The following is a 21,443-nucleotide window of genomic DNA, read 5'->3' as shown; positions in this document are numbered from 1 at the left end:
GGCCATACAGATAGGAAGTGACAGGGATAGAGTCTGAACACAGATTTTTCTGACTCCCAAGTCTGTGCTCTTTCCGCTTTAAAACTGTTAACTGATTACCAGGGAGGCCTCGAGTCTTGCCATCAATGGTCTGAGCTGGGTGTGAGGTGCCGTGGCCAGGTGTCGGTGTGTCTGAGTCACCATTGGTGCTCTTAGCCCACTCACCTCTGGGTCTCTGCTTTCCGTTACGGAGGCTGCGGAACGTCATGGTAATATATCACGTATTATTTTTTACTGCTTCCTAACAGAACTGTGCTGGTGAAAATGTTTGGGGGTGGCTGGGTAGGAAAAGAATCGACGGAGCTAAGATTTATTGAACGTCCACACTCGGCTCCAGTCGGTCCTTTATGCACACTGTCGAATCGGGATCGACTAGACTCATTCAGCAAGGGACGCCACACTGTCAGCCACCAATCAGGACCACGCCGGCCGCTGACAGCCTGACTGTGGGGGCCTTGTGGACACCGGCTTGGCAGCCCACGCGGGTCACACCGCCACACGGGTCACACAGCCTGCGAGGGGGCCGCCCCCCCCCCCAAGTGCGGTCCCACAACAAAGCCCAAGCTCTTTCCAGCTACTGCAGAGAACACTTCAAAAGAAAGCAGCCACACAGCGGCAGAACTATTATTCTTCTCAGATGCCAGTACTCTGATGTTATTTTGGAAAAAGGTAAACAGGGCTGTAAGTTTCGTTTTTACATTTCCTCTTTCAAAGGAACAGTGTTTTTCTCCTTTGTCTTATCTGTGTCTTTCCCACGCCTCCCAGGACAAGCAGCAGTTCAGTTAGGAGCCTCAAAATCGCATGTTCAGACTCTTTTTTTCTCTCCTTGTGATAGAACCCCCCCCCTCCCCCCATCAAGGTGCATCTGAAGCACTGAGAGCAACGGCCAAGCAAAAAGGAAGAAGGGAGGCGGTGGGGGGAGGGGCACAGGTCAGGAAGAGAGAGGGAGAGGCAGGGAAAGGAAGAGGGGAAGACGGAGAGAAGGAAGGAAGAAAGGAGAGAGAGGGAGATGGAGACAGAGAGAGAGAGAGAGAGAGAGAAGGTGTCCAGGCTGGGGCTGATCATGTTCGATCAAATAGAGGCTCACAGCCACCGGAAAGTTTGCAAACTGAGAAGTCATTTCTGCACCACCCCCCCCCCCCCCCCCCCCCCCACCCCCCAGTAGCTCTGAACATCAAAGTGCCTCAGAGTCCCCAGCTCTTTGCCGATCACCAGGACTGTGTTGATCGTGCCCTGGGAGGCGAGGTGATGGTGCAAGGTCAAGCCTCAACGGTTACTTGCGGAAAAACCAAGGACAAACAGGAAGAATTAAAACAGGAAATGACTCATAAACCATAGACTGGGGCGCTCCCCTCCCTCTTACTCTCCCCCTCACAGAGAGCCGTGTTTCCATTCGCTTTGCTTTTAGGATTGCCCCCCCCCCCCCCCCCCAGCAACAACAACAACAACACAGTCCCCTCCCGACTCCCTCCTGTGAGGGAGATTCAGTTTTTCCAAAGTCCTGACACGCTTCCCGGCGGTCTTCTCTCACGCGTGTCTCGCAAGCCGTCTTGAATCCTAATGCTTGTGTTCTGTGTTTGCTGCCAGGAGACAGGATTCACCAAAGATTCGTAAACGCACCGCGCAGACAACCCTCAGTGGCAGGTGCAAACGTTACGGACGGAAAAATCCATCTGAGAGGTGGAAGGTCCTCCCGCTCCTCGGAGCTCCTCGGGAGGCCGCCTGTGTTCAGCTCTGGGCCCTGGTGGCTGCTCTGAAAAGGGAACTTGGGTCATGAGGAGCTTAAACTGGGCCGCAGTTGGAATCACAGGTGTGTTCCAGGGAGCAGGGAGGGGGGCGGAGGGGAGGGGGTGCCAGGAAGTTTAACAACCACCTGTCCAATAACAACAACAACAACAACCACCCCCCACCCAGCCCTGGCCCCTGGTAGCCTTTGCGTAGACACGGGCACCTTTCTACGCTATTTCCACCCTACGAGTACCATAGACGTAAGTCAGCGCCGGGCCATAGAGTGGCAACGTGTAGCCAAATAATTAGGAAGCGATGCCCTTTGAGTACTTACGACCTTTTCAAAAACTAATGTATTTAAATGCCAGCCGGTACCTTTCGGTCGCTCATAGCGGTTGTGTTGAGCAACGGGTTTGCAAAATTCCTGAAATTTTACCGGTTGACTTATGTGAACCTGTATGAGCAGCTTCTGGCTTGCGGGCTCTGGGACTTTGCGAGAGGAGCGGGGAGACACTGAGGCAGAGCTCCCAAGAAGGCCACTTCCCGAGAAGTCAGAGCTCCCAAGAAGGCACTAGAGCCTAAGGAGAAGGTCACCAGGGAGAAAGTCTCCACGGGTGGCCGAGGGATTCCGAGGGCAGTGATTTGAAGGACTCAGTGTTATTTTATTTTATTTTATTTATTATTTTTTAAAATATAATTTATTGTCAAGTTGGCTGACATAGAGTGTATACAGGGTGCTCTTGGTTTCGGGAGTAGATTCCCATGATTCGTCGCTTACCTACGACACCCAGTGCTCATCCCAAGTGCCCTCCTCAGTGCCCATCACCCATTTCCCCTCCCCCCACCCCCCATCAACCCTCAGTTTGTTCTCTGTATTAAGAGTCTCTTATGGTTTGCTTCCCTCCCTCTCTGTTTGACACTATTTTTTCCCCCTTCCCTTCCCCCATGGTCTTCTGTTAAGTTTCTCAAATTCCCCGTATGAGTGGAAACATATGGTATCTGTCCTTCTCTGACTGACTTATTTCACTTAGCATAACACTCTCCAGTTCCATCCATGTTGCTGCAAATGGCAGGACTTCATTCTTTCTCGCCGCCGAGTATTCCATTGTATGTATAAACCACATCTTCTTTATCCATTCATCAGTTGATGGGCATTTAGGCTCCTTCCATAATTTGGCTATTGTTGAAAGCACTGCTATAAACATGGGGGTGCATGTGCCCCTATGCATCAGCACTCCTGGACCCCTTGGGTGAATTCCTAGCAGTGCTCTTGGGGGTCGTAGGGTAGTTCTATTTTTCATTTTTTGAGGAACCTCCACACTGTTTTCCAGAGCGGCTGCACCAGTTTGCGTTCCCACCAACAGTGCAAGAGGGCTCCCGTTTCTCCACATCCTCGCCAGCATCTATGGTCTCCTGACTTGTTCATTTTGGCCACTCTGACTGGTGTGAGGTGATATCTGAGTGTGGTTTTGATTTGTATTTCCCTGATGAGGAGTGAGGTTGAGCATCTTTTCACGTATCTGTTGGCCATCTGGATGTCGTCTTGGGGAAAGTATCTATTCATGTCTTCTGCCCATTTCTTCCCTGGATTATCTGCTTCTCAGGTGTTGAGTTTGAGAAGTTCTTTATAGATTTTGGATACTAACCCTTTATCCGATATGTCATTTGCAAATATCTTTTCCCGCTCTGTCGGTTGCCTTTTAGTTTTGTCGATTGTTTCCTTCGCTGTGCAGCAGCTTTTTATCTTGATGAGGTCCCAACAGTTCATTTTTGCTTTTAATTCCCTTGCCTTTGAGACACGTCGAGCAAGAAGTTGCTGCGGCTGAGGTCAAAGAGGTTGTTGCCTGCTTTCTCCTCGAGGGTTTTGATGGTTTCCTGTCTCACATTTAGGTCTTTCACCCAGTTTGAGTTTATTTTTGTGTCTGGTGTAAGAAAGTGGCCCAGTTTCATTTTTCTGCATGTTGCTGTCCAGTTCTCCCAGCACCATTTGCTAGAGAGACTGTCTTTTTTCCATTGGACGCTCTCCCCTGCTTTGTCAAAGATTAGTTGGCCATAGATTTGTGGGTCCGATTCGGGGTTCTCTGTTCTATTCCTTTGGTCTACGTGTCTACGTGTCTGTTACTGTCTTGATGATCACAGCTTTGTAGTACAAGCTAAGGTTGAAGGACTCAGTTTTATTTATTTATTTTTTTTAACGTTTATTTATTTTTGAGGCAGAGAGAGACAGAGCATGAACAGGGGAGGGGCAGAGAGAGAGGGAGACACAGAGTCAGAAGCAAGCTCCAGGCTCTGAGCCATCAGCCCAGAGCCCGATGCGGGGCTCGAACTCACGGACCATGAGATCGTGACCTGTGCTGAAGTCGGACGCTTAACCGACTGAGCCACCCAGGCGCCCCGAAGGACTCAGTTTTAATTTGTTTCTTATTCTGTGCTGTTCTGCGGATTCTGGCCCTTTCCCTCAAATCTTTAAGTGTTTTATTTTTTATTTTTTATTTTTATAAGGCTTATTTATTTTGACAGAGAGAGCAAGAGAGCACTAGTGGTGGAGGGGCAGAGAGACAGGGAGAGAGAATCCTACGCAGGCTCTGTCCTGTCAGGGCAGAGCCAGATGCGGGGCTCAATCCCACAAACCGTGAGATCATGACCTGAGCTGAAACCAAGAGTCAGGCTGCTTAACCCAATGAGCCACCCAGGAGCCCCAAATCATTAAGTGTTTTAAAAAACGGTTAAAAAGACCATTTAGATGAGACAAACAAACGTTATCTAACACTTGATGAAGCGGGCAGTCTCCGTTCGGAGCCCTGCAAAATGGGGTGGGAGGCAGGATGCCTTTATAGGATAAAACCCTGGCACAGAGCCCAGGGTTGGCCTGGGGATGGGGCTCGGGTGACTGGACATGATGTGGAGCATTTCCAGGGACGTGAGCCTCGTCCCCTTCGGCTGGCCGATGTGGTGCGGGGGTGGGGGTGGGGGGCGGCAGGGCGGCTGCCTCAGGCCTCGACGGTTATTCCAACATGCGAGGGAGTGATAGTCACACAGGCTCGTGTTTGGTGGTGCTTCGAGGGTCAGGGGCCACGCTGGTGACCAAGTGGCGGGGAGAGGGACACAGCAATTGGAGGGGAGGTGACACTAGGGGTGGGGACTCCAAAGCCCCAGCTCCAAGCCCCTCCCAGCCCATCAGGGGCTCCCTGCCTCCCCGCCCTCCTCACAAAGAGGGGTAGTCTGCAGAGGGTAGGATGGGCTTGTCCTGTTTCGACAGTAAATGAAAGGGTGACCCTAGGAGGCTATAGGACTTAGAGACATTTGGTTAAGGCATTTAAAAAACACTTCATTGTAAAAATGGTTTAAATGAATCAGCATGACACAAAGAGAAGAATGAAGCTTGATGATTTTCTTTGGAGACTGGATACATGAAGAGCTATTCCAATTTAGAGGGGCCACTCTGATCCTCATTTCTCTCTCGACAACAGGGATGCCCAGCAATGTGTACTGATGAAGTTTGTGTGGCGGGACCCACAAAATGAGTGCCCCCTGCGCCCTTCCCAGTGGCCTGGCCCACGTCACAAATCTAAACCCAAGTCAGCCTGAGCCTTCGGGAAACACCTGTCAAGGAAACCTCACATACACCAATCGAGATCCTCTAATTCAGCTTTGGCTAGCTTACCTGACTCTAGAAAAGAGGACCATTAGCCTCATTGGGAAGTCTCAGACCTCCCAGCCAATCGTGCCTGTTTCCACGTTGCCTTTTCTAACGCTCTATAAAGCTCGCTCTGGCCAAAATCCCTCAGGGAGAGTCTCCAACTGCTCCCCCATCCCTGGACCACTTGCCTTTGAACAAAGGACATCCAACCCGTTTTTAGTTTTAGTTTTGTCATGTGACAGTACTAAAAGCAAGTTCCCGACGTTATGCCAGCAAAAAGTATTATGGAAGATCGCCAGCTTCCCAGAAACTTTCAACAACCGATTACCAGGCCAGGAGAAACTGGAGGCAGAGAGGAGCTAACCCATCAAAATGGCGGCCCCCATGTCTTTGTCCCAAAGCCCAGGACGGGAGGTCAACCATCAGAGCCACCAACTCTTAATTCATATGGAACTGATGGTAATTGTATTTCTCAGACCACAGCAAAAATGCAACAACAGATTAGAAGGGACTGGTTGATAAGAGACAGGCTCTACGACACAAGAAGTAACTACCGTTCCTCCCGGAGGTTGGGAGATTATAGAAGAACCGAAGAGACTACTGTAAGTCATAGCTATAATGACAAACATGATTAATCAAGAGGCGGTGAGATGATAGTTACTATCGTCTATTTAAGAGGAAGGGCGCCAATGAAATATTCTAGACTTATTTCTGTAAAAAATGTTTATAACAAAAAAGGTAGTTGACGATGTGAACTTCAGTTATCTGGAAAAAAAATGCATTGATGCAAATCACTGTGTTCCTTACGTTAGGATTTACTATCTCATTTTTAGTTAATAAAAACCCATCTGTAACCACTGTCCTCATTTGTCAGAGTTGTGTGTTTGAATATTAACAAGTTAATTATGCCTCTGGCTACTCTTTTTCACTGAATGCTCTGCTTTCATCTAATTCTCAACTTATCTACAACCAAACTCATAGATTCTCCTGTGAGATGGCAGAAAATATGTACATATATGTGTCTCTTTCCTCAGTTCCTGACACAGAGTTCCTAAATCCGTGTGGTTTCCTAAGTGTGGAGAGCACTGGGAACATCTCTTGCTGTCATATTTGGGCTTTGATCCCAGTTCCTGACAGAGGGCTCCTAAGTCCTGGAATTTCCTGGCTGATAGGGTTGGTGTTTGGTCCTAATTACTCTGGGTGGGCTTCTGGACAGCTTCAGGATGGGGGTTGGTCACCAGAAAGACCAAGCCTTGATTAGAAACTTGGAATTTTCAGCCCCACCACCAACCTCCAAGAGCGGGGCAGGGGCTGGAGAGTGAATTCATGACCTATCATTCCTATGTAGTGACGTTTCCATAAAAACCTCCCGGGTATGGGGTTTGGAGAGCTTTCGTGCCGCTGAACACGTGGAGTGCTGGGAAGACAGCGCACAAGGTGAGGGCATGGAACCTTCACGTCCTTTCCGCCACATCTCCTTGCCCTCATGTATCTCCCCTGTCTGGAAGTCCATCTGTATTCCTATAATAAGTAATATATTGTTATAATAAACCAGCAAATGTAACTAAGTTTCTCTGAGTTCTGTGAGCCATTTTAGCAAATTATTAAACTCAGTGAGGGCGGCGTGGGCACCTCAACTGATAGTCAATTGGTCAGAAGTACGGGTGACAAGCTGGGGCTTCTGGAGCTGGGGTGGGGACAGTTCTGTGGGACTGAGCCCTTACCCTGTGGGATGTGACACGAACTTCAGGTAGTGCCAGGACCGAATTGAATTGTGGGACTCCCATTTTTACCCTCCTGGTTAGCCCCGATCCTCTTTTTTTTTTTTTTAATTTTTTTTTCAACGTTTTTTATTTATTTTTGGGACAGAGAGAGACAGAGCATGAACGGGGGAGGGGCAGAGAGAGAGGGAGACACAGAATCGGAAACAGGCTCCAGGCTCCGAGCCGTCAGCCCGGAGCCCGACGCGGGGCTCGAACTCACGGACCGCGAGATCGTGACCTGGCTGAAGTCGGACGCTTAACCGACTGCGCCACCCAGGCGCCCCAGCCCCGATCCTCTTACACCTAAGTTACTCCTTAGCTCTCTCGCCGTAACGATTTCTGGCGTCCTGACTCTTTCTCCAGACTATCCCATACACTGTCGTCGCCTGAGGCTTTTGAAACCCACTGCTTTCTGCTACGTACTGATGGAAAGCATGGGATTTGCTTTCGTCTCGGATTTTAGGCCCAACTCTACCTCTCTCTTTTGTGGGACCTTGAGCAAGAAATTTAGTTCCTAAGCTTCAGTTTCTTCATCTGTAAAGGGTAAACAACAATAGTGCCTAAAAAGATAAATAAAATATCTTCAAATCAGGAAAAGAACACTTTTTTTTTTTAATTTTGAGAGAGAGAGAGAGAGAGAGAGAGAGAGACAAAGAGCATGCCTGAGCAGGGGAGGGAGAGAGAGAGGGAGAAAAGAATCCAAAGCAGGCTCCACACAGTCAGAACAGAGCTTGACAGGGGGCTGGATCCCGTGAACTGAGGGATCATGACCTGAGCTGATATCAAGACTCAGATGCTCAGGGGTGCCTGGGTGTCTCAGTTAAGTGTCTGACTTCAGCTCAGGTCATGATCTTGCAGCCCATGAGTTCGAGCCCCATGTCGGGCTCTGTGCTGACAGCTCAGAGCCTGGAGCCTGCTTTGGATTCTGTGTCTCCCTCTCTCTCTGCCCCTCCCCACTCATGCTCTGTCTTTCTCTGTCTCTCAAAAAATGAATAAACGTCTAAAAGAAATTAAAAAAAAAAAAGTCAGACTCTCAACCAACTGAGCCACCCAGGAGCACCAGAGGTTTTTTTTTTTTTTTTAATTTTTTTAAGTTTATTCATTTTTGAGAGAGAGAGACAGAGCATGAGCGGGGGAGAAGCAGAGAGAGAGGGAGACACAGAATCCAAAGCAGGCTCCAGGCTCCGAGCTGTCAGCACAGAGCCTGATGCGGCGCTCAAACTCACGAACCGTGAGATCATGACCTGAGCCAAAGTCAGATGCTTAACCAACTGAGGCACCCAGGCGCTCCATGGCTAGTTTTTTTTTTTTAAATAAAATTTTAAATTGTAATAAAAATACATAATATAAAATGTACCCTCTGAACCCTTTTAAAGTATACACTTCAGGAGTGTTCAGTATATTCACATTGTTGTATAACAGATCTCTAGACCTATTTCATCTTGCAAAATTGACACTATACTCATTGACAAACAACTTCCCATGTTTCCTTTGATGGGAAATTCAAAGCACACAAGGGAGCAATTCATTACGAGTAGAATTCAGCATACTTAAAACGGGAAAATTTGAACCCTCAAGCACTTAAAATAATAGGTTGACATCCTATAACAGATCGTAAAATATTTATACGTAAATCATTAAAAACATAAAGTAAAACAAAAGGCAAGATTTCATAAAATTTAATTTCCAGGCACGAGGCATACGATCACCGAAATTAAAAACTCAGTGGATGTGCAGCCTTAACAAGGTAGGAAATTCTGTCATAAGCTACAACGGGGTTGAGCCCAGGGGGAATCTGTTGCATAAGAATATGTAATTAACACAAGTACCGTAAATATTTTACTAGTTTAAGGCCTTAAGATATAAATCTATCCTTGATAATCTTGATTCTTGATCTAGTACCTTAATTTCGTCGACTCAGATCTTTTTCTTTTTTTTTCCGACTCAGATCTTTATTTCTATCACCATCTTCTACTACTTTCTACTACGCACACCTTGCCAATTATCATCTAGGACTGTTCTGTCTGAAATACTGAACGTCTGTATCTTACTGTGTGACCACAAGTTTTTATCGTTCCAACTCCTGTGTCATTTCTCCATACAAATTAGAAGCCTCGTCATTCGCTCTAGTCCAATAACCCACTCATTTTTTCCCCCAGTTTATTCGTCTCCTTCCCGGCCTCACTTTGTTTTTCCGCCATCGTTGGCCCATTGCTTCTTAGTATGCTGAACACCTGTATCTTTTGGGAACCCTTCTTCCATTCCACGTGGTACTGGTGGGGCTGTTGGTCATGTAGCCTAACCACCTCCACCATATAGACGTGGGCCCCTGACCCAGGCCGTCCAAGCAATGCTTGTTGGGGATTGATACGGACACTGTCAGAGAAAGGGTCGGGGTCAGCTTATGGGGTCATGAGCTCTAAGGAATGTGTAAAAACAGAGCTGCTGGAAGTTGTCGTGCATACTTGGAGAGATTTGGGAACGAATCGAGTCAAACAGAGGCAAGCAGAGCTGAGAGATGAAGGGAGACAATTTTTCTCATGATATTATTTGAGCTATGGACCCTCCTGGACCTGAAGCCAATTCTATCTCTTGGCTGTTGCAGCCATATGACTCATTAAATCCTCTCCCACTTCTTTCCCCTTATATTATTTTATAATATCCTTCCCTACCCCCACCCCCATCCCGAGTTTGGCTTCATTTTGCAGTACGGAAATCATTTGGAGCCATCTTGAGACAGACATCATTGACGTAGCGGCTCTCTCCAGTCAATACTGAATTGCAGCTTGGTCTGTTTTGTATCCCACACCTGGGATACGAAAGAAGCTTCCACATTTGCCTAATGTTTTTTATAACCAAAAGCATCGTGACTGACACACTTACCTAGCCTGGTACTTACCTAGCCTGGTACTTACCTAGCCTGGTACTTACCTAACCTTCCGTTATGAACCCATTGGGTTGCAAACGACCAGAAAACATACCACCCATGTCCTACGTAAATAAGGGTTTATTTGTTCCGCATAGGCAACAGAGCTAACAGCAGCCCTGAACGCCATCGGGAGCCCATGTTCCTTCCCCCTCTCTGCCCTGACGTCCTTACTGTGCTGCATTTATGCGCCTTCTTGTGGCCTCAAGGTCACCAAATGGCCGCTGCCTCTCTAGGCCTCATGACTGTGCTGGTGACACTAGAAAGGAAAACAGGAGGGCATCGTTTGTAGACTTCTGCCATGTCTCATCGAAGCATGGCTTCCCCTAGCTGTAGGGGAGCTGGGGCATTAAGTGTTTGGCATTTACTGTCTCTCTATTAGAGGCAGATGGGTTGGAGATACACAACTCAGCTGGCTGTTTCCGGGATCTTAGCACTACCCCTGACCTCTTTCCCTGCCCCGGAAGCCACCAACCAGCTGCTGGTTCTACAAGCCATTCCGTACTTGAGTGCTGAGGGTTAGTGGATCAAAATGACACGGTTGGAGAGAATGGATCCTCTACGAGTTAATGGCAGTCAGTTTCATGTAGGCATTCGGAGCTGCTTGGTCTTTCTTTTCCTTCTGGTTTCATTAGCTTCCTCTCCTATTCCCTTTAATTATTATCGCGGATCTTTGACCTGAAATACCTTCTTTAAGCCCTGTTCTCCCCTGCCCCTCGCTGACAGCAGACTGCAGTCTCTTGCATGCTGAGGAAAGAGAGGCTGTAAAAATAATGAAGTCTCTCAACTTCCTGTAAGCAATCCTTTCCTCCTTTCTTTGTTCCTTTCAGCTTTACAACCAGAATCTACAGTTGCGGTTTTAACCTTGCTCACGTCCATTTGGGCCACTTGATGTTGATTTCATGCATTATCATATCTTAACACAGCATCATTTAGTATTTGTTGGATGCTATCGAATCGTCTTTGCAGGGCGGTTACCGGATCTTTCACTTCTCCCTCTACTACCTCCTTTTAGCCTATGAACAAATTCAAGCTCCCCACCCCCACCTATCAACACAGAAATCCCAGAAGAACAAAAATCTTCCTTCTCATGTCCCTGCATCTACCCCCTAGCTACCGTCTGATTTCTCTCTTTCTCTACTGAGTCGAGCTTCTTGAAATAGTAACCACCAATCTCTGTCTCTATTTCCACATTTTCCAAACATGTCTCAGCTACTTTCTCACTCGTTTCAACCCATCGTGTCAAGGAAACTGTCCCTGCTAAGGTCCCTGATGATTTCTTACCACACTCATTCTAGTGGAAATAGCCAAGTGTAAAGGCCCCAAGTAGGAGTGTTTGCTATGTTTTCAGAATGGCCGGAAAGCCAGTGTGGCTGGAGCTGAGAGTGAGGGGAAAGATTAGCAGGAGTTGAGGTCAGAGAAGTAATGGAGGGGAGGAGGGTCAAGTCACGTCAAGCCTTTTAGACCATCTTAATGGCCCCAACTTCTGTGAGTAAACTGAAAAACTGTTGGAGGGGTTTGAGCAGAGGAGTGATACGTTCTGTCTGAAATTTTAAAAGGATCACTCTGGGGGCCCCTGGGTGGCTCAGTCCGTTAAGCCTCCAACTTCGGTTCAGGTCACGATCTCAGGGCTTGTCGGTTTGAGCCCCGTGTCAGGCTCTGTGCTGACAGCTCAGCGCCCGGAACCTGCTTCAGATTCTGTCTCTGTCTCTGTCGAAAATAAATGAAATGGGTTCAAAAATAAGATGAGAAGGGTCCCCCTGTGTTGAGAATAGATTGAAAAGAGCAAGAAAGGAAGCAGGGCCTGCCTAGTTAGGAAGCTGTTGCAGTAATTCAGATGATAGATGATGGTGACCTAGATCAGGGAGGTAGCAGTGACGTGCCTGTTATGGATCTATTTTGAAGGAAGAACCGATAACCCATGATAAGAGGTGGGATGTGGGGTCTGAGAAATAAGGACGCAGAGATTTTTGTCCTGAGGAACCGAAGGACGGAGCTGCAGTTTACCGAGCTGGGGAGTACCGTGGGAAAAGTAGGTTGGGGGGGAGAGATTAAGAGAGAGGGTTTGGCGCACTTCTCTCCAACCCGGGCCTGGCAGAATGGCTCCCGCAAAGACGGGTGGCGAGAAGAAGAAGGGCCGTTCTGCCATCCACGAGGTGGTGACCCGAGAACTCACCGTCAGCCGTCACAAGTGCATCCATGGAGTGGGTTTCAAGAAGCGTGCCCCTCGGGCACTCAGAGAGATCCGGAAATTTGCTCTGAAGGAGATGGGAACTCCAAATGTGCGCCTCGACCCCAGGCTCAACAAAGCTGTCTGGGCCCTTGGGGTGCCTGGGCGGCTCAGTGGGCAGAGCATCTGACTTCGGCTCAGCTCATGATCTCATGGTTCGTGGGTTCGAGCCCCACATCAGGCTCCGTGCTGATGGCTCAGAGCCTGGAGCCTGCTTCAGATTCTGTGTCTCCTTCTTTCTCTGCCGTTTCACGCTCTCTCTCTCTCTCTCTCTCTCTCCAAAATAAATAAACATCAAAAAAATTTTAAAAAAAGCTGTCTGGGCCAAAGGAATAAGGAATGTTCCATACCATATCCATGTGTGGTTGTCCAGAAAATGTAATGAGGATGGAGATTCATCAAATAAACTCTATACCTTGGTTGTCTATGTACCTGTCACCACTTTCAAAATCTACAGGCTGTTAATATGGACGAGAACTAATTGCTGACTGTCAAACAAAGGTATAAAGCTGCAAAAAAAAAAAAAACACACACACACACAAAGAAAGAGAGATAGGGTTTGTACCAATGAAATATAAGATGGTGATTAGAAGACATTCAGTTGTAGATGAAGTCTTGAGGGAACTGGATAAAGGAGGGAGTTTAGCTGTCGAGGGGACTGGAGATAGGCATTTGGGAGTCAACATCCTGCGGGTGGATGTAAACTTATGAGGATGGATGAGATCATCATTGGAATGAGATTAAATAGAAAAGAGAAGTGGTCTAAGAGCTGAGCCTTGGAGCAATTTAATGCTAATGGGCCGGGAAGATGAGCATGAACCGGTGAGGGAGCTGGGAGAGTGGGAAGGAAGTGGGAAGAAAATCAGGAGAGCGTGGTGTCCCGGGAGATGACTTAAGAAATGTGTCAAGAAGGAGAGAGGGATGGACCAAATCGAATGATGCTGATAGGTCACGTACTTTGAGGACGGAATATTTCAATGGGTCAAGAGAGTGGGAGGAGAAAAGAATGAATTTTGCTGTAAATGAAGAGAGAAATAGAACAGTAGTAGCTAGGGAGAGAAGTAGGATCAGAAGAGTTTTGTTTTGTTTTATCAGTCGGGAGAAATAACATGTTTGTAATCTGATGGGGATGATCTGGCAGAGAGGGAATTTGCGAAAGCAGATTTAAAAGGGAAGAACTGCATTGCTTCTTGGCCTTTCGGCTGAGGTCAAGTGTAAACGGGAAGAATTACTGGGGCAATGCCCTCGAGCAGGTGAGTGGAGCTAGGTCCTAGCGCATAAGTAGAGAAGCTGTCCCTTACTTGACACAGTTCAATTCGTCCAGAGTAACGGGAGAATGGAGAAAGATGCAGAGAGGAAGAGAAGACAGAGCAGGACACAAAGGAAGGGGGGTGGATAGATGTTACAATGGAAGCATGAGGAAATACTTTTCAGATGGCATCTGTCTTTTCAGTGAGGAAACTGAGAGTGAGGACAGTGGAAGAAGTATTGGAAGGCGATGCTCTCTGCAGCTGGTCTGCTCTCACCTCCTGGTTGTTCAGGAGAGTAAGAGAATGAACGAGAGAAATAAAGTTATAATTGCCTGGCAGCATTGGAGTTAAGGATCCTACATTTAAGTGAGGCTAGTCATAGCATGGTTGCATGCTTTTTTCCAGCTCGTGGTGCAAATTCAGGTACAAATGAGCCCCAGTTGGAACTAAGCCGTATTGATTTTTTAAATTGGCTTTTGGCCGGGCAGTACAATTCAAAATGGAACAAGGGAGGTGAGGGCGTATCGGAGGGAGTGGTGGTAATGACTCACCACGGACATTAAACTGGGTAAGGAGAAGAGTGTTGCCCCAAGGGTCAGGAGAGATAGCGAGAGGTAGTTGGATCAATGGACTCTTGGTTGGGGCACGGAGGTGAAGGGATTGTTGGAGTTGGGGTAAAAGAAGGAGTGAAATGGAAAGATAGAAGATGGCGATTAGAGAGAGTGGGATGCTTAAGACTAAGGTTACGGAAAGAGTGTAGATTTTGGCATTAGAGCATGACTATAGGAGATGTCTAATCAGCTATGTCTAGAGAAACAAATCAGCCTGAGGGGCAGGAATCGCACACAAGAGGAACCAAGCCAAGGAGGGGTAAAAGGGAGCCAGGAAGACAGAGGAGAAAACCAAGATGGGGCAACCAAAAGGCTAATGGACTGAAAGGAGTGGAAGACAAGCTCGTTGGAGGTGAAGAGGTCAGAGACCCGAAGAGTGAGGCTAATGGAAGGACCATGTACATGGATAGAAGTTCAAGGGGAGTAGGGTTGGAGAGCGTACAAGTCAGCCAGGAGCTGAACTCTTCAAGAAGTTGGGGGGCAGTGACCCGAGGATAGCAGGTGACTCTAATAGGAAGGATGACAGCGTTCCAGTCTTACAACATTAGATTCGAAGCTAAAATTACTCATTGTCCGGTCATGCGTGATCTCCTGTTTACCCAACTTTTATCTTAAGTTTTCTGCAGAATTTGTCATCGCTTCCACTTTTTTGAACTTCTTTTATCTTGAACTGTTGTGACTCTGAGATCTCTTGGTTCTCCCGTCTCTCTGTCAATTTCTTCCGCTGTCATCTCTTGGATTTTCCGTCTCAGTTACCCAGGGCTCCCAGTGTGTCCTCCTCTGTTTCACTGTACATACATTTCCTGGGTGGCCCCCCACCCCCCAATCCCATGGCTTTGGCCGCCACCCAAAGGCTTCTGGATCTGTAGCTCCAGCCCTGACTGTGCTCTCTTGTTCTAGTCCTTGATTTCTGACTGTTCACTGAAGAGACTTCGGATGTCCTTCAGACAGCTTAAATTCATCCAAGACTAAATTAATCATCTTCTCCAAACTTCCTTCTCTTTGTTTTTGAATTTCAATCAATCACTGATGTATTTGACTCATCACGGTCATGTTTCTCTTCCTCGTCTCCCATATATAGGCAAGTCACCAATTCTGTGAATTCTATTTCTGAACTCTGAGTTCTAAATCTGATTTGTCAACCCTGATTGAGTCTGACTCTTTGCCTCCTTCAAACCTATATCTGTGCAACGAAAAGTTGGTGAAGAAAAACAGAAAGGCACTTCCCAGCTTCATGGAAGTGTAGAACATCTAGTTGGTTAGAGGTTCCCTTTCTATAGCACAGAGAAAGCCTCTCTGTAATGAATAGTGAGAAAGGGCTGGCCACGCCAGGACCTGGGGATAAAGACGTGCATGGAGAGAGTAGCAGGTGTAAAGGCCCTGAGGCGGTAGAGCCTGGTGGGCTCAACGATACCGCCAGTACCTCTGAAGGACTCGTTTATAGCACTTACCGCGGAGGTAATCGTGTATTTGTGTTTATCTACCTGGATCTATTACACATTTGTTTAGCGCCTGTTATCCCCACGATTCCTGAGGACTGAGGCCCCGTCTTGTTAAAGGTTAGCACCTAGTACCTAGCCCACAGGGAAGAGGGATGTTTACTGAATGAATGAATAACTAGGTAACAACCGCTTAGTAAATATGATCATCTATAGGATTAGCTGTTGAAGAGGTGCATTTTGTTTTCGGAATGTAAACCCTGAGTGTAATACTGACTACACCTTTTCACATTAGCATGTTCTGCCCTCTGTCAGAAGCAGGCTCCTTTCCTGCACGCTTCTTCTCTCAACAATCTCTGTTGTGAGAGCTTCAACATTTAACGTACCTTCCCCTGTGTTTTAGATGGCCATGAACTCATCCTATGATTGGGATTGTTATTAGATCCTGAGAGGGGCTTTGATAGGGATTTTCTCCTTTCTTGGAGTTACCAGGAATATTTATGATATATAGTCTATGGAAACAAATGGAGGGAGAGAAGCAGAATTTAAGGTGATTATTGGACATCCAGGAAGTATCCAGTCAGTAGGATCTAGGGAAACAAATTTATTTATGAGACAAGAATTGTAAGGGAAGCCAAGCCAAGGAGAGGTGAGAAGGAGCCACAAAGACAGAGGAGAGGGCTAGCATGGCAAGATATACTGAGAGCCAAAGAGAGAAACTTTAGGGGTGGAGGGGACTCTGTGATGTCAAATGCCACAGGGGGCACCAGCATGCACTTAGACATTGGTGCTTTTAAGAGGGAAACTTCAGAAGAGAGTTGGACCAAGTAGGAGGAAGTGAAAGCTTTGGGCATAGTCACTTATGCTATGGTCTGGTGGTCAGAGGTCAGTAACAATGTCCCCTTCCTTCTTCCCCACAGGAAGTATCTTTAGATAATCTCTGGGAAGAGGGGAATCAGGGCTTCAGACTTCCTCTCTCTCTCTCTAGTTGAGAAGTCACTTCTCAGCTCATTCTCATCACTGTGAAATTTAAAATTTTTTGAAATATTTATTTATTTTGAAGGAGAGAGAGACAGAGTGTGAGCAGGGGAGGGGCAGAGAGACAGGGAGACACAGAATCCGAAGCAGGTTCCAGGCTCTGAGCTGTCAGCACAGAGCCCGACGCGGGGCTCGAACCCATGAGCTATGAGTTCAGGACCTGAGCCGAAGTTGGACGCTTAACTGACAGAGCCACCCAGGTGCCCCTCATCACTGTGAAGTTTAGAATGAGATGTCTGCCTTGAGACTCTGGAACAAAGTTACCTTCTCTCTGTTCTGCGTCCATCTGTGACGATCTTCCTCCTATCGACAGATACACTAGACCCTGGTGGACGTTCAGTGGTTCTTTACTAAGAGCTTTAGAAAAACGTTTAGAAAAGCCGCACAGGGTCCAACTATTGGTTTGGGGGGGATGGGAGTGGGCAAGGGAGATCAGGCATATGACGTTGCCTGACTTGCTGATTTGCTTCTTTGACCAATATGGAATGGGGCAAAGCTTCATGGCTTAGGCCAGTTTTTGAAAGCTTAGATGTTTCTAGATATCAGGAAGATCAAATAAACGACTGAGGTAGGCAGGCCAGGTCAAGGATGAAGTGTAGAGTGTGGGCCCCGTTTAGAACAGGACAAATGTCCCTCAGCACTGGATATTGTTGCCCTGTAGGCATGTGGTCCCAATGTAGTCAGGTATCTGGAAAACATTTTTAAGGAAGAGTGAGAAATGAGGATCTTCAGGTAAATTGCCTCAATTTTTCATGTTACTAATTTTAAAATTAAGGTGGAGAGGAGTGGGAGATACAGGCCTCCAGCTGTGGAATGACTACGTCATGGGGATGAAGGGGGTGGCATAGAGCATATGGTCAATTGTGCTGTAATGGCGCTCTACGATGACAAATGGTGGCTACCCTTGTGGTGAGCACAGCACGGCAATAACAACGACCACAAAATTGGAGCATTGTGGGGCCAAATATCTGCAGATAGGATCCTGGTCTCCAGCAGCCAGTTTCTGATTTCTGGTGTAGGACTTAAGAAAATATGCCAAGGTCTACTTTCCTCCTTCCTTGCTCCATTACTGACTCCTCCCCAGCCCCCAACACCCCCGTCATGGTTCCCGTGCTCACTTTCCTCAACCCTTCACTGACTGAGATTGTTTTCTCCTCCTCTCTGTTGTGCTGGCTCTGAGGGAGAGAGCAAGTGGGCAGTGGCCTATGGACCTCTAGCTCAGTCTCTCAAGTCCACAAGCATGCCTTTGGCGTTCTCTTAAAATACCTGAAGATCAACACGTTACCTCCCCAGGAGGATCACTCTCCTCTCAAAGACAGCCCCATGTAGTCTCCATGCACAGGAAAATGTTTCTGCTATTAAGTAGACTGGAGTCACCCAGAGAGTTAAAAAACAAACAAACAAACTGCTTACCTGCATCCCAGTCTAGAATAATTAGATCAGTATCTCTGGATGTTCCTGCACTGGTGGTTTTAAAAGCTCCTCATGAGGTTCTAGCGAGCGGTCAAGGGTTAAAAACCACCGGATGGTGAATACTGAAAATATTCACCTAAGCACCTAACCACTGGATAGGTGAATACTGAAGGTTGGGAGAGTTTGGATTCGCTGGGGGAGCAAAAGCGTCACTGAGTAGAGCCAAGGTCCAAAGAGAAATTGTGTGGATTTGTGATGTGCTGCATGGTTCATGGGCTTTCTCCTATGGACTTTGCGGGTTGCACCAGGGAATCAAGATGGAGGACAGGCAATCCTTTGGATTGGATGCTGGCCCAGCAATATGGAAAGCTAAGGAAGAGAACACATAGAGTGTTGACGATGACTTTATTGATCTGTGGACGGGGAATGAAGGCTATTCAGATAGGGACCAAGGGTCTTGGAGACTCACAATGAGTGAAGCGGGGAGGAAACACGAGTGAGTGTAGGGGAAATATAAGGACAAGGAAGAGTGGTGATTTCAAATTTCCGATCTCAGAGGCAGATCAGGGCATTGCGACGAGAGACATTGGGGTTTGTCATCCTGGCGTGACTTGACTGGAGAGCTGTCCCTCTGTATACAAGGAACCCCCTCTGGTGTTTCCAGCATTCACCTAAACTGGTTGTATTCTAACGATTTTTTGAAGTTTATTTATTTATTTTGAGAAAGAGTGCAAGCTGGGGAGGGGCAGAAAGAAAGACAGAGAACCTAAAGCAGGCTCCACGCTGCCAGCATGGAACCCGATGTGGGGCTCGAACCCACAAACAGTGAGATCATGATCTGAGCTGAAATCAAGAGGCTTACAGTTAACTGACTGATTTACCCAGTATCAGAATTGCCCTGTATTCTAACAATCTTACTGTCATTCATTCTGTACCCTGGTCCTTCCTCTAGTCTTTTTTTAAAATGTTTATTTATTTATTTTGAGAAGGAGAGAGAGAGAGAGAGAGAGGGAGGGAGAATGCGTAAGTGAGGGACAGGCAGAGAGAGAGGGAAAGAGAGAATCCCAAGCAGGCTTCACATTGCCAACACAGAGCCTGATGCGGGACTCGAACCCATGAACCGTGAGATCATGACCTGAGCTGAAATCAAGAGTCAGACACTCAACTGACTGAGTCACCCAGGTAGGTGCCCCTCCTTCCTCTAGCCTTTAAATTCCCTCCTCCACCCCCAGCCACCATATTACTTCCGATCTATTGTTTGCTTGTTTATTCAACAACTATTTAGTGAATGTCTACTTCGATAGATTCGGGACCATGTGAGGTTCCTGGGACCCAGTCACTATTCTCTTGGAACTTTGAACGCAATGAGATATATTAGATGCATCAAACACAAAATCACGCAAATGCTCATAAAATTTGAATTTGTACCAACGGTTGGAGAAACACACGGGGCTCTGAGACCACATCGCGGGAATAGCGACGGAGAATATGTCAGAGAAGGCTTCTCTGGAGACATGATGTAGAAGCGGAGTCCTGAAGGATGCCTAGGAGCTGGCTTGTGTGTGTGCATGCGCCTGCGTCCGTTCGTAGACTAGTAGAGGGAACTGAATGTGCAAAGGCACAGAGGCAAGAAGGAGGGTTGGCGTTAGACCAGGAGCGGATGAAAACCAGTGTGGCTGAGATGCTGTGAAAGGGTGGAGAGGTAAGTAGGGCTCTCGCAGGTCACGCCAAAGGTGTGGGACTGTCGGTGGGTGTGACTGGGGGGGGGGCTGCTCAAAAGGGGGGAGTGTTTCTCTCCCCTTCCGTTATCTTCCCGGGACAGCCAATCACAGACTTCTTCCCTCAGCGAAAGCAGTTGAACTGCGGTGCCCTTTCCTCCATTCTACAATGAAAACATTGAGGAACAAGCTTACTTTCTGGACAAAGAAAGATGCTTGTTTTCCTTTTGTAAGAATCATGCAGGCATTGCCTGGTTCCCCCCCACCCCCCACCCGCCTCCCGCTGCAAAATGCGTTTTCTATCCCTTGGGAATGGGGCATCCAGGTCTTAATGTGTTTACCTTCATAACAATGGATTACTTACAGTTGGCTAATTCTTTTTGTTTCCCACCAGAAAGGAAAAAAAATGATTAATTATAGGGTGAGCGCTGGGTGGTCTCCGGGCCTGTAGAGGAGACCTGATCGTGTCCCACAACAATGGTGCCATTTGCTGATATGGGAAAGAGTGGTGGAAGAAAAGCCTTGGAGAAGGAAATCCGATGCTTTTCTTTGCTTTTTGGCATCCTGAACTTGATATGTGTGGTGGACGTCTAAGGGGAGATGCCAAGTAGGCAGTTAGTGATATAAGCCCGCAGGCCAGGGTTAGAGATAGAAATTGGGGAACCGCTGGCATATAAATAGTATTAAGACAATGGGCTTGGTTGACATTGTACAAGAACATGTCGACGGAAGAGTGAAAGGGGCCCAGGTCTGAGCCTCAGCTCCAGTGTTTACTGGTCCCACAGAGGAGAAGGAGGTTCAGAAGGAAACTGAGAAGCAGCTGGTAAAGAAGGAGGAAAACTAGGCAGAACGTGGTGTCACAGAAGCCAAGAGAAGAGAGGGTGGCACCGATAATAAATATGGAGGATGTTTAAAAGGTTTAAGGAAACATAAGAATCAAGAAGTCTATATTTTATTACCTGGTCTATAGTGAAATGTAAGCTTAATTTTTCTCAATTTTTTAAAAATTTTTGCTTTAAGAGAGAGGAGACAGTGCAAGTAGGGGAGGGGCAGAGAGAGAGGGAGACACAGAATCCCAAGTGGGCTCCAGGCTCCGAGCTGTCAGCACAGAGCCCGACGTGGGGCTCGAACCCACGAACTGTGAGATCATGACCTGCGCTGAAGTCAGACGCTTAACCAACCCAGCCACCCGGGTGCCCCAGCTTAATTTTTCTTATAAGCTCTTTTCTCACTCACCTGTCAGATATTCGTGGACACATTTCTAATTCTTGTTTTGGTAGGTGACCCTCCTCAGTGCTGTCCCGACTCAAGGTAGATTCTTGTAGATTTTCTGCTCTGGATGGATTAGCACCCCTGCCATGACACGATCTCTAATTTTCTGACTGGGTTTTGGCATCCTAGGTGTTGAAAAACATTTCTCTACCTGCCCTGATGTCACAGATTATTCCTTCTTCCCCTCCGAAGGCCCTTAGAAGTCTTGCTTTTTTTGATTGATACCCTTTGGTGCCCAAAGAGATTTCCTCTGAGCTTGAGGCCATCTTGCACGGGCATGGTAGTAACCCTCTTCTCTTTGCTTTCATGCCTCCACAACTCTGTTCCTAGAAGTTCTTCCTTCTTCCTGATCAAATGTTTTCTCCAGTCCTGTCCT

This window comes from Panthera uncia, chromosome F1 (assembly GCF_023721935.1).
Source record: "Panthera uncia isolate 11264 chromosome F1, Puncia_PCG_1.0, whole genome shotgun sequence".
Taxonomy (NCBI): domain Eukaryota; kingdom Metazoa; phylum Chordata; class Mammalia; order Carnivora; family Felidae; genus Panthera; species Panthera uncia.
This window is presented reverse-complemented; position numbering follows the sequence as displayed.